Consider the following 12,997-nt stretch of genomic DNA (forward strand, 5'->3'; position numbering starts at 1 on the left):
AACAGACTGGCTCCTCTAGGGGCTCCCTGACTGCCATATATCCAAAGAGTCACCTCATAAAGGAGAGCTCTGGTTGACATCTGGTGGGTACCCTTCTGGAACGAAGATACAAAAGAAGGAATAGGCAGCAACTCATACTGCTCTGCAGTCTCCACAGGTGATCCCCAGGCAAACAGGGTGCAGAGTGAACCTCCAGCAGTCCTGCAGCAGAGGGGCCTGATTGTTAGACGAAAAACTAAAGCACAGAAAGAAATAGCTTTATCATCAACACAAAGGATGTCCACTCAAAGACTCCTTCCAAAATCACCAACTTCGAAGACCAAAGGTATATAAATCCATGAAGATGGGAAGAAACATGCATAAAAAGGATGAAATCACCAAAACCCAGAATGCCTCTCCTCCTCCAAGACATCACAACTCCTCACCAGCAAGGGAACAAAACTGGATGGAGAATGAGTTTGATAAATTGACAGAAGCAGGCTTCAGAAGGTGGGTAATAACAAACTTCTCTGAGCAAAAGGAACATGTTCTAATCCAATGCAAAGAAACTAATAACGTAGAAAAAAGGTTAGATGAAATGTTAACTAGAATAGCCAGCTTATAGAAGAACATTAATGACTTGATGAAGCTGAAAAACACAGCACGAGAACTTTGCAAAGCATACACAAGTTTCGATAGCTGAATCCATCGAGCAGAAGAAAGGATATCAGAGATTGAACACAACTCAGTGAAATAAAATGAGAAGTCAAGATTAGAGGAAAAAGCATGAAAAGAAATGAACAAAGCCTCCAAGAAATATGAGATTATGTGAAAAGACCAAATCTACATTTGATCAGTGTACCTGAATGCGATGAGGAGAATGAATCCAAGCTGGAAGACACTCTTCAGGATATTGTCCAGAACTTCCCCAACCTAGCAAGACAGGCCAACATTCAAACCCAGGAAATACAGAGAAAACCACAAAGATATTCCTCATGAAGAGCAATCCCAAGGCACATAATCGTCCGACTCACCAAGGTGAAAATGAAGGAAAAAATATTAAGGGCAGCCGGAGACAAAGGTCAGGTTACTCACAAAGGGAAGCCCATCAGACTCACAGTGGATCTCTCAGCAGAAACCCTACAAGCCAGAAGAGAGTAGGTGCCAATATTCAACATCCTTAAAGAAAAGAACCTTCAACCCAGAATCTAATATCCAGTCAAACTAAGGTTCATAAGTGAAGGAGAAATAAAATCCTTTATGGACAAGCAGTTGCTGAAAGATTTTGTCACCTCCAGGCCTACCTTACAAGAGCTCCTGAAGGAGGTACTAAACATGGAAAGGAACAACCAGTACCAGCCACTGCAAAAAGGTACCAAATGGTAAAGACCATCAACACAACAAAGAAACTGTGTCAACAACAAGCAAAACAACCAGCTAGCATCAAAATGGCAGGATCAAATTCACACATAAAAATATTAACCTTAAATATAAACAACATAAATGCCACAGTCAAAAGACACAGACTGGCAAATTGGATAAAAAGTCAAAACCCATTGGTGTGCTGTATTCAGGAGACCCACCTCACATGCAAAGACTCACATAGACTCAAAATAAAGGGATGGAGAAAGATTTACCAAGCAAATGGAGAGCAAAAAAAGCAGGGATTGCAATCCTAGTCTCTGATAAATGGACTTTAAACCAGCAAAGATCAAAAGAGACAAAGAAGGGCATTACATAATGGTAAAAGGATCAATGCAACAAGAAGAGCTAATGATCCTAAGTATACCTGCACCCAATACAGGAGCACCAAGATACATAAAGCAAGTTCTTAACGACCTACAAAGAGACTTAGACTCCCACACAATAATAGTGGGAGACTGTAACACTCCACTGTCAATATTAGATCAATGAGACAGAAAATCAACAAGGATATCCAGGACTTGAACTCAGATCTGGACCAAGTGGACCTAACAGATATCCGCAGAACTCACCACCCCAAATCCACAGAATATAATTCTTCTCAGCACCACATTGCACTTACTCTAAAATTGACCACATAATTGGAAGTAAATCACTCCTCAGCAAATGCAAAAGAATGGAAATTATAACAGTCTCTGAGACCACAGTGTAATCAAATTAGAACTCAGGATTAAGAAACTAACTCAAAACCACACAACTTCATGGAAACTGAACAACTTGCTCCTGAATGACAACTGGATAAACAATGAAATGAAGACAGAAATAAAGATGTCCTTTTAAAGCAATGGGAATGAAAAAGACACAATGTACCAGAATCTCTAGGACACATTTAAAGCAGTGTCTAGAAGAAAATTATGGCACTAAATGCCTACATGAGAAAAGATGAAAGATCTAAAATCAACACCCTATCATTAAAATTGAAAGAGCTAGAGGAGCAAGATCAAACAAATTCAAAAAGCTGGCAGAAGACAAGAAATAACTAAGATCAGAGCAGAACTGAAGGAGATAGAGACACAAAAATCCCTTCCAAAAAAGTCAATAAATCCAGGAGCTGGTTTTTTGAAAAGATCAACAAAATAGACAGACTGCTAGCCAGACTAATAAAAAGGAAAAGAGAAGAATAGAATAGATGCAATAAAAAATGATAAAGGGGATATCATCACCTATTTCACAGAAATACAAACTTATATCAGAGATTACTACAAACGACTCTATGCACATAAACCAGTAAGTCTGGAAGAAATGGATACATTCCTGGACATTTACACTATCTCAAGACTAAACCAGGAAGAAGTTGAATACCTCAGTAGACCAATAACAATGTCTGAAGTTGAGGCAGCAATTAATAGCCTACCAACTAAAAAAATCCAGATCCAGACAGGTTCATGTCCAAATTCTACCAGATGTACAAATAGGAGCTGGTACCATTCCCTCTGAAACTATTCCAAAAATTCCAAAAAGAGAGAATCCTCCTTAACTCAGTTCATGAGACCAACATCATCCTGATACCAAAACGTGGCAGAGACACAACTAAAAAAGAAAATTTCAAGCCAATATCCATGATGAACATCGATGCAAAAATCTTCAATAAAATACCAGCAAACTGAATGCAACAACACATCAAAAAGCTTATCCATCACAATCAAGTAGGCCTCATCCTGGGGGTGCAAGGCTGTTCAACTGACTAGTTGACAGACCATGCTGCCTAGTGAGGAGCAGCAGGAGTAAGGGGGATCATGGTCTGTCAACCACTCAGTACCATCACTGCAGCATCTGTCCTAGGAGCATGCAACACAGCTTGCCCTTCCTTGTTGGTGGGGCTATGTCAGCTGGTGCTGGGCTGCTCAGAGATCAAAGGCCCATAGGGCTACACATGGTCATGAGCAGTACCTCTACACAGACTCCAGACAGCACTCTGTGTTGGTCTGGAGGCCGAGGGGAGTCAGGTTGGCTCTCCTATGTTCAGAATTGTAAAGGTTCATGGCAGAAGGGTGAATACCCTGTGGAATCATGCCCACATTAGGGGGCTTCATTCCTCTCTGTTCTCCAAGGATCCCATTGCTTCCTTGGTGAATCCCAGCATGATCTCTTAGATGGTCTGTTTAAAGAGCTAATACTTAGCTGTTACTTTGTTCTCTCTCCATAAAAGAGGAATACTCTAACTGCTTATAATCAGCTATCTGGAGCAAAATACTCTCCTTCATTTTTGAAAGACACTTTTGCCAGATACAGCATTCTTTGTTGGCAGTGTTTTTAATTCCAGGGCTTTTTCTATATCATCACACTCATTTCTGGCCTCCAACATTCCTGTTAATGAATCCACTGATTATCCCGTGGTGATTTCCTTGTACATGATGATTTGCATTTGTCTTGTTGCTTTAAAAATTCAGTCTCTGTCTTTGACTTCTGACAATTTTTAAATTTTTTTTCACAAGAAAACTCAGAAGAAACCTTTGACAATTTGAGATAATGTTTCTCAGGGTTTTATTTCCTTAGGTTCTTCTATTTGGGGACTTTGGGGTCTTCACGAATCTGGATGCAAACTTCTCTCTACAGATTTGGATATTTTCAGTCATTATTTTCTTAAATAAGCTTTCTACCACTTCTTTGCTCTTGTTTTTGTGGTATTCTCAAAATGTGTATGTTGGTTTAATCGATGGTATCTCAGAAGTGCCTAGGGCTCTCTCTCTCTTTTTTAATTTTTTTTATTTTTGAGATAGGGTCTAACTCTGTTACCCAGGGCAGTGGCATAATCTCATTTCACTGTAACCTCTGCCTCCCAAGCTCAAGCCATGTCCCTAGTTCAGCCTCCCAAGTAGCTGGACCACAAGAACACACCACCATGCCCAGCTAATTTTTGTATTTTTTGTAGAGACAGGGTCTCACTCTGTTCCCCAGGCTGGTCTTGAACTCCTGAGCTGAAGCAGTCTGCCCACCTCCGTCTCCCAAAGTGCTGGGATTACAGGCATGAGCCACTTCAGCTGGCCCCCTTGGGCTCTCTTAACTCTTTCTTCTATTTATTTGTCTAAATAATTTTAAATGACCTGTCTTTGTATTTGCTGTTTCTTCCTTCTGCTTCATCAAGTCTGTTGTTAAAACCTTCTATTGGATTTTTGTTCAGTTATATTCTTCAGGCCCAGGATTAATGTTTGTTTTCTTCTTTTTTTCTTTTTTTTTTTTTTTTTTTGTTGTTGTTGTTGTTGTTGTTGTTGTTGTTGTTTTTGGTTTTGTTTTTATCTCTTGGTTGATATTCTCATTGTGTTCATTTATAATTTTCCTGATTTCATTCAGTTGTCTAGATGTGTTGTCTTGTAACTCTCCAGCTTTCTTTATACTATTGTTTTGAGTTCTCTGTCAGATATTTAAAGATTTCTATTTCTTTGGGATTTGTAACTGGATATTTATTTTGTTCTCTTGGTTATATCGTAGTTCCCTCATGCTCTTCTTCCTTATCACTTTGTATTGGTGTAGACACATTTGAAGAAATAGACACCTCTCCTAGTCTTTATGGAATGGCTTCAAAGGGAAAGTCTTACACTAATCAGCCTGGCTAGAGATTTTAAGAGCCTCCCAAACATTTTCTATGGATGTTCACACCCCATTCTCTCCCTCTCTCCTGGGAAAGAAAGCTGAAGGTTACACACCTTCTCTCAAACTTGCAAAGCCAAGTCGACTGCAGTAAGCCATCTGCCCCTTTTCCCTAGGGCAGTGCACTGAAAGACTGAGACATTTAATGCACATTCTACTATTCTTCCTCTCCCCTTGAAAACAGATCTCAGAGTTATGCACCTTCGTCCAATCTAGCAGAGCCCTGCTGCCTACAGTAAGCCATCTACCTCTTTTCTTTGTCCTTGGCTGCTTCCAGATAGTCAAACTATGCTTGCAGCATTTCAGTGAGAACAGAAACAAGTCCTCTGGGCAGAACCACAGAAGGCTGATATGTTGAATAAGAGGTTTCACTCTTCCTTACCCACTAAAGAAGTCATGAGCCAAGGTGATTTCTCATAGCACAGAGCTTTGCTGGCTTGGAGGAGGGCTGACACAGATACAGTGAAATTTCTCTTCTTACCTATTTCAATGCAGCTGTTCTCCGTTTTTGTGCTCATCTGGGTTACCACAATTTCTTAACTGGCTTCTGGACTTTTCATAAGGGGATTTTTGTCCATATGTCATCTTTAAATCAATGATTCTGTGGAAGATGAGGCTGAAATTCCCATTCCACCATTTTGCTCTTCATGCTTTTGACTGAAAATCAAAGTAGTGCAATTTTATAAGTTATGGGAAAAGCAATGAAAAAAAAAACAGTGTATCAGACTTAACTATATCAAATAACTGTGGGTGCCTGAAAAAGTCATGCAGAAAAATTTAGAGTAAACTGAAGAAACTGTTTGCCACACATCTCAACTTCTAATCTCAAAATTCCAGGCTCAAATGATCCACCTTCCTCAGTCTTTCAAAGTACTGGGATTACAGGCTTGAGCCTCCACACCCAGATTAAAGTTTTGTAAAAATACAAATATTTGCAGTGCTGCCAATAATACAGCAAGACCAGAACTCATATAAATATCAGTAGGAACATAAGCTACTACAATATTTCTAAGCTTGTGTTAGTAGGTATTAAAATTATTTTTTCAAGTTCATATTCTTTGAATCGGTAATTTTCCACATACAAATATGTCTTATAAACAACTGAGGGTACCTAAATTACCAACACTATGGAAATTAAGTTGGCACAAATAATATACCATTTTTAAAAATATATTTACATATCAAAGGGGAGACAGAGGCTGAGTATTGGATATAATATTTTTAATTTAAAAGGAGTCTATAAAATTCAAACAAATTTTATGCCTTAGTCTGTTTTGTGTTGCTCTAACAGGATACTTGAGACAGCATAACTTGAAAAGAGGTTTATTTGGCTCATGATTCAGGAGGCTGGAAAGTTCAAGAAGCATGGCACCAGCGTCTGCTCAGCATCTGTGTCACAACATGATGGAGAAGCAGAAGGGGAAATGAGGAACTGAAAAGAGAGCGAAACATGAGAGGCAACCTCTCTTTGCTCCTTTGCACCAACTGACTCTTGCAGAAACTAATCCATTCCCCAGTCTTATGAGAAAGGCATTAAATGCCCCACCTCCCAATACTGTCTGCTTGAGGGATTAAGATTCTAACATACAGGCCAGGTGCAGTGGCTCATGTCTGTAATCCCAGCACCTTGGAAGGACAAGACAGGAGAATCCCTTGAGGCCAGGAGTTCAAGACCAGCCTGGCCAACATAATGAAACTCTGCCTCTATTAAGATTACAAATATTAGCCAGGCATGGTGGTGGGCATCTGTAATTTCAGCTACTCAGGAGGCTGAGGCAGGAGAGTTGCTTGAACCCAGGAGGCGGATGTTGTAGTGAGCTGCAATTGCACCACTGCACTCACTACAGCCTGGGAAACAGAGCGAGACTTACCAAAAAAAAAAAAAAAAAAGGAAAGAAAAGAGAAAATAGATTCTAACAAACAAACTTCTAGGAGACACACTCAAACCATAACACTAAAAAAGAAGTTCCAGAACCAAACCGCACTTCATTTCTATACGAAGATAATAAACTCTGCTTCCTACATTCACGGAACTTATTGGCAACTTACTGTTGAACAAAGTACAAATCTATAAACACGGGAAAAAAGGAATGGAAATAACAGAAGACAAGAGATATCAAAATTCACAAGATAAAGAATAGACAGGCCGGGGAGCGGTGGCTCATGCCTGTAATCCCAGCACTTTGGGCAGCCGAGGTGGGTGGATCACATGAGGTCAGGAGTTCGTAATTAGCCTGATCAACATAGTGAACCTCCGTCTCTACTAAAAATACAAAAAAATTAACTGGGTGCAGCAGCGGGCATCTGAAATCCCAGCGACTCGGGAGGCTGAGGCAGAAGAATTGCTCGAACCCAGGAGACAGAGTTTGCGGTGAGCCAAGATCACACCATCGCACCCCAGCCTGTGCAACAAGAGCAAGACCCCACCTAAAAAAAAAAAAAAAAAAAAAAAAAAGGACTACAGAAATGAAATAGACGCTGGCAATCAGAACTTTGACTCCCAAATAAATCAGGTGAAGGTCTAGAAAGAAGAATCCCCAGTTCAGAAACTGGAGGCACTGGCTACCTCTAAAGAGAGGATATAAATAGAGCTGAAAGTAAAACTATTGGTTAGAAATATAGGTAAGGAACACTTAGGGTCCCATATCTCCTTCATGCTTTTGTAGCCATGGAATGATCCTCATTCGTCCTGGTAGACTCTGGAGAAAGCAAAATAATATAGGCTCTGGAACTGGGGACACTGGTTATAATGAAGGATGGGAATGAGGGACCAACTGGAAAAGGAGGAATAAGCGAAAGATCTTATTCTGAGTGGGGAAACAGAGCCCTCTTCCCCATTCACTTCATTCAGCTCTGTGTACCCTGACTCCACTCCCTCCATACATACACACACACACACACACAAACCCCACACACACCAGGCAGGAGATCTACTGACTCATGTCCCTGGAAACAATCACTAGTCTCAGGAATGAGGAGTAGGCTCATCCCCTCCGTTAACTGACAAAAGGAAGTTCTAGAGTGAGGAGAAGCAGTCCCAACCAACAGTAAACAGTGATTTTTTTAAAAAAACTTTTTTACAGAGCTGGGGCCTCAAGCAATCCTTTCACCTTGGCCTTCCAAGGTGCTGGGATAATAGATGCAAGCCACTGAGTCTGGCCCAACTGTGAATATTTCTTAGACACCAAGACATGAATATTCTAGGAGGAGGGGGAGAAGGAAAAGTGGGGGCTGAGTAGCGAAAGAATAGGAAAATAAAATCTACATCATCAAGAGAAGAAAGTCAGTAATATACCTAATCTGGAAAAATCAAAACATTGCAATATAAATGTCAAATTAAGAAATGTGTAGGTAAATATTGGATGAAGGAAGGGAAAAAAGAACAGTAACTGTAATCAGGACCAGGAGTAGGGAAGGCAAGAGCAGGGAAGGGCTGGTGTCTTTCTCAAGAGTTTTCTAGATCTATTTGACTTTAAAATTACATGCATAAATTTCAGCAGCCTTGTATTGCACTGAATTAAAAAAATAAAATTACATGGATGTATTACTTTGATTAAAAATAACCTGATTTTTAAGAGTGTTATGAGTCAAAGAAATATAACATTCCAGGCATATTTTCTATCTCCAGGGTCAAGGCGAGGGAGAAGGTCTCAAAGTGAGAGAGATGACACCAGCTATACCACAAGGCATGATGAGAGCCTATAAAAAGCAGCAGCTGATTATCCGGGAGAAAGCAGGTGGTAAGCGGATGAGGTTGTAGGGGTTCAGGGTGGTGTCTGTTTCTCCTAAGAAGCAAGAAGAGACAGACTATCAGTGTGCAAACTTTGCTGCTCTGCTTGCCCAGGGAGGAGGACGAGCAACAGATCTCACGGCCTGGGCCACACACAGCCTACCACCCACGGCTCCCTCTGAGCATGGCCCAGCTGAATGCTGCTACTGGCAAATACAAGAGATGGTCTCATACATGGGAAGGAAGAAAAGGTGCCCAGCTCAGAGATGTCCTTAGCACTGGCCAAAATCTGGCTCTAACCCCAACTATCTCGAGTCTTACGAGTTCCTACTTCTCTCAACAACTCAACTGAAACAGTCACAGAGCTTTCCCCAGGTTACCCATAACCCCAGATTAAGGTCCTATGAGGCAACGACAGCAGAATCACAAACAAAACTGCAGACACTGTGCCCTAAGGACAGAGGCCGAGTGTTATCCACATCTCTCCCTCCTTCACCAGCCTCAAAACGCAGTCCCCAGCCACACATATTTTGGGTTCAGACTTCACGTGGGCAGAACCATCTGTGTCAGTTGCACACCTGGGTGTGATGGTGAGTTGCTGGGAACACAACCGGCTCCCAGAGTCCTGGTCCTCTCCCCTCCCAAATGCCATGTCCCAGCTGGAGACCACCCTGATTCAGCTGGGGCTCAGCTCTTCTGAGATGACCAAATGCCCTCACCCTGCAACACTCACACTCACACTCTGCTGCCTAGATCTACAGTGTCACTCACTGTATCTGGTCAAGGGAGTGTCCTGGTGTCAGTTACCACGTGTCGGTGGCCATAAAAAGAAAAAGGATGAACCCTCCAAACTTGTGCACCTAGCAGACCCTGCTTCGACAGAGAGCAAACATATCCAAAGCAGCTCTCTAATGAAGAGGAGGCTTGAGAATCAGATTCACACTTTAGAGAGACGTCAGAGACTCCTGCTGAGGGCACCAGGAAATAGCAGTGCTCTTCAAGATCATGGTGAACCATAAGGTGATATTAATTCAGAGAGGGAAAGAACGCCATTTTCAAAAACAGCGTATTTCGTAAGTGTTCACAATCGTGAAGCAAATGAAGTCAGACTCCCAAAAGGTTAATCTCTTAGTAGTGGAGCCTGCAAGTCACGACCTGACTCCTGAGAGGTGAGCGAGGAGGCATCTCTGAACACAATCCACGCCTAGGAGACAAGGGACCAACCTGGCTTGTGCCAAGTCCAGGAAACACTAGCCTGACACCAAGGACTTAACCCTCAAAGCAAGTCAGGAAGGAAAACAATGTGCGCAGCTGTTCAATAATTTCCAATAGCCTCTGCTTTGTAACTTGAGAGGAAATTAGTCTTAATAGCCTTTTTTTAAAATTTCTATTTGTCCTTACAAAGCTTTCTCTCCCAAAGTGCTATGATTACAGGCGTGAGCCACCATGCCTTATCCATACATTTCAGAGAAGAGAAAGTACTCACAAGTTTTTTAAATTAAACGCTGTAAGAAAAAGGAGGCCAGGGAGGTCTCTTCCCTTATGTTCAACTGGGAGAATTAGCCTTATTTTTAATTTCTATTTGTCCTTACACAGCCTTCTCTCACAAAGAAAAAAAAAAATGGAAATGAGACCTTCTCTCCCTAGCTGATGCAAGGAATGGAGATACATGTCCAGCAATGCCACTGACTCCAATTCATCTTCACTTTATCCAGTTCAGCAGGATCTTTCCCCTCACCTGACAACACGCTCAGGTCTCTGCCATAAACCCTTTTCTCCAAGTGCCCCTCCACCTCCGTTAGTTGTCACCTCTTCCCACCCATTGTCCCTCACAGCTGACATACTTCAAGAGTCATTTACACACGCTGGGTTGTCACTTCCTCCCCTGGCATTTCCATACACCTCAACCACTGCCAGCCACCCTCTGGCCAACTTACTCATAAGCCACTAACAAACACAGCTTCATCACTCTATGCTAGGAACTCTCTTCTCCCTGGATACCATGACACCACGGTCTGGGGGGGTCTCTTTGTATCGGATTCTATTCTCTTTGAAAAGCGCTTTTCCCTCCTAAACACTTAACTTTCGGTCTTATGCTACCCTGAGACCTCAGCACATTTCTCTCCATGAATTTGAAATCACCCAAGAAGAGGGCAGGCTTAAGAGTGGAGGAGTGAAGGAGGCCCTACGACAGTAAGACCAAGGGCAGCCAACAGGAGGACGAGCGGGCATGACAAGGCAGGGCGGAAGCCCGTCTTCTTTCCCTTATAAAGGCAGTTCGTTCTCCAATGCTAGAGGGCAGAGCCACCACCAGAAGGGCTTATTTTAAGTGCAGGTTCTGGTGGGGCATGGTGGCTCACACCTATAATCCCAACAATTTGGGAGGCCAAAGTGGGCAGATCACTTGATGTTAGAAGTTCAGGACCAGCCTGGAAAACACGGTGAAACCCCAACTCTACTTAAAAAAAAAAAAAAAAAAAAAATTAGCCCGGATGTGGTGGCGCATGCCTGTCATCCCAGCTACTTGAGAGGCTGAAGCAGAGGGATCACTTGATTCTGGGTGGCAGACGTTGCAGTGAGCCGAGATCACGCCACTGCACTCCAGCCTGGGCAACGGAGATTCCATCTCAAATAAAATAAAATAAAATAATAAATGCAGATTTTAAGGCCTTCTTTCAGAGAAAGATTCTGATTCTGAAGATTCAATGAGCTCAGAGATCAATGTAACAATCATTTCAGATGATTCTAAGGGGAGGGGAGCCAGACCACATTAAGAAGAGCTGCCCCACCTGGTCTGGCAGAGGAAGCCAGGGAGGCTGCAGCACAGACCCATGAAAGACTAAGCGGCAATGACCTCGGCTTCCCTTGGCTTTCCTAACCAGGCGGCTTCTTCTTCCAATGAGTCTTCTCATCTCAAATGACAATAAACACAAAACCTTTCAAGTATGGGAGTTTCAGAGCTCGGTCTTGCTAAGCCTGACCCCCTTTGGATGCCGATATGGTTTGGATGCTGGTCCCCTCCATATCTCATGTTGAAATGTGATTCCAAATGTTGGAGGCTGGAGCGGGTGGGAGGTCATTGGATCATGGGGGTGGATCTCTCACAGATGGTTGAGTTCCATCCCTTCGTGACAAGTGAGTTGTCACCGAGTTCGTTCATACAAAATCTGGTTGTTTAAAAGAGTGTGGGACTTCTCTCTTCTATTAATCTCTCTCTTGCTCCTGCTCTTGCCATGTGGTATACTGGCTGGAAACTTCCAGCATGATTGGAAACTTCCCGAGGCCTTCACCAGGAGCAAATGCTGGCACCACACATCCTGTACGACCTGCAGAACCATGAGCCAATTAAACCTCTTTGTAAAAAAAAATCACCCAGTCTCAAGCATTTCTTCATAGCAATGCAAGAATAGCCTAGGCCGGGCATGGTGACTCACGCCTGAAATCCCAGCAGTTTGGGAGGCTGAGGCAGGTGGATCATGAGGTGAGGTGTTCGAGATCAGCCTGGCCAACATAGTGAAACCCCATCTCTACTAAAAATACAAAAACATTAGCCGGGTGTGATCGTGGGCACCTGTAATCTCAGCTACTTGGGAGGCTGAGGCAGGAGAATTGCTTGAACCTGGGAGGTGGAGGATGCAGTGAGCCGAGATCGCACCTCTGCACTCCAGCCTGGATGACAGTGCGAGACTCTCTCTCAAAAAATAAAATAATAGCCTATACAGGCCTCAATATCATTTCAGAAGTCATCAGAGAGCCGCTGCCATCAGAGACCCAAAGGTCTAGGAGGAAATAACAGTTTGGTAGGCCAGGCCCAGGGCCCCACTGCCCTGCCCAGCCTCAGAACATGGCTTCCCTCATCCTTGCCACACCAGCTCCTTCCTTGGCTCAAAGGGACCCAGGTACAGCTTGGGCCACCACTCCTGAGGGCACCAGCCTTAAGCCTTGGTAGCTTCCACATGGTGATAAGTCTGCAGATGCTCAGGATGCAAGGTGAAAAAGGCTTGACAGCGTCCACCTAGGTTTCAGAGGATGTGTGGACAAACCTGGGTACCCAGGAAGAAGTCTGCTGCAGGGGTGGAGCCCCCACAGAGAAACTCTAATAGAGCAGTACCAAGGGGAAATGTGGGTTTGGAGCCCACACGCAGAGTTCCCACCAGGGCACTGCCTAGTAGAGCTGTGAGAAGGGGCTACTGCCCTCCAGACCCCAGAATGGTAGCT

This window comes from Saimiri boliviensis, chromosome 15, assembly GCF_048565385.1.
Source record: "Saimiri boliviensis isolate mSaiBol1 chromosome 15, mSaiBol1.pri, whole genome shotgun sequence".
NCBI classification, from domain to species: Eukaryota; Metazoa; Chordata; class Mammalia; order Primates; family Cebidae; genus Saimiri; species Saimiri boliviensis.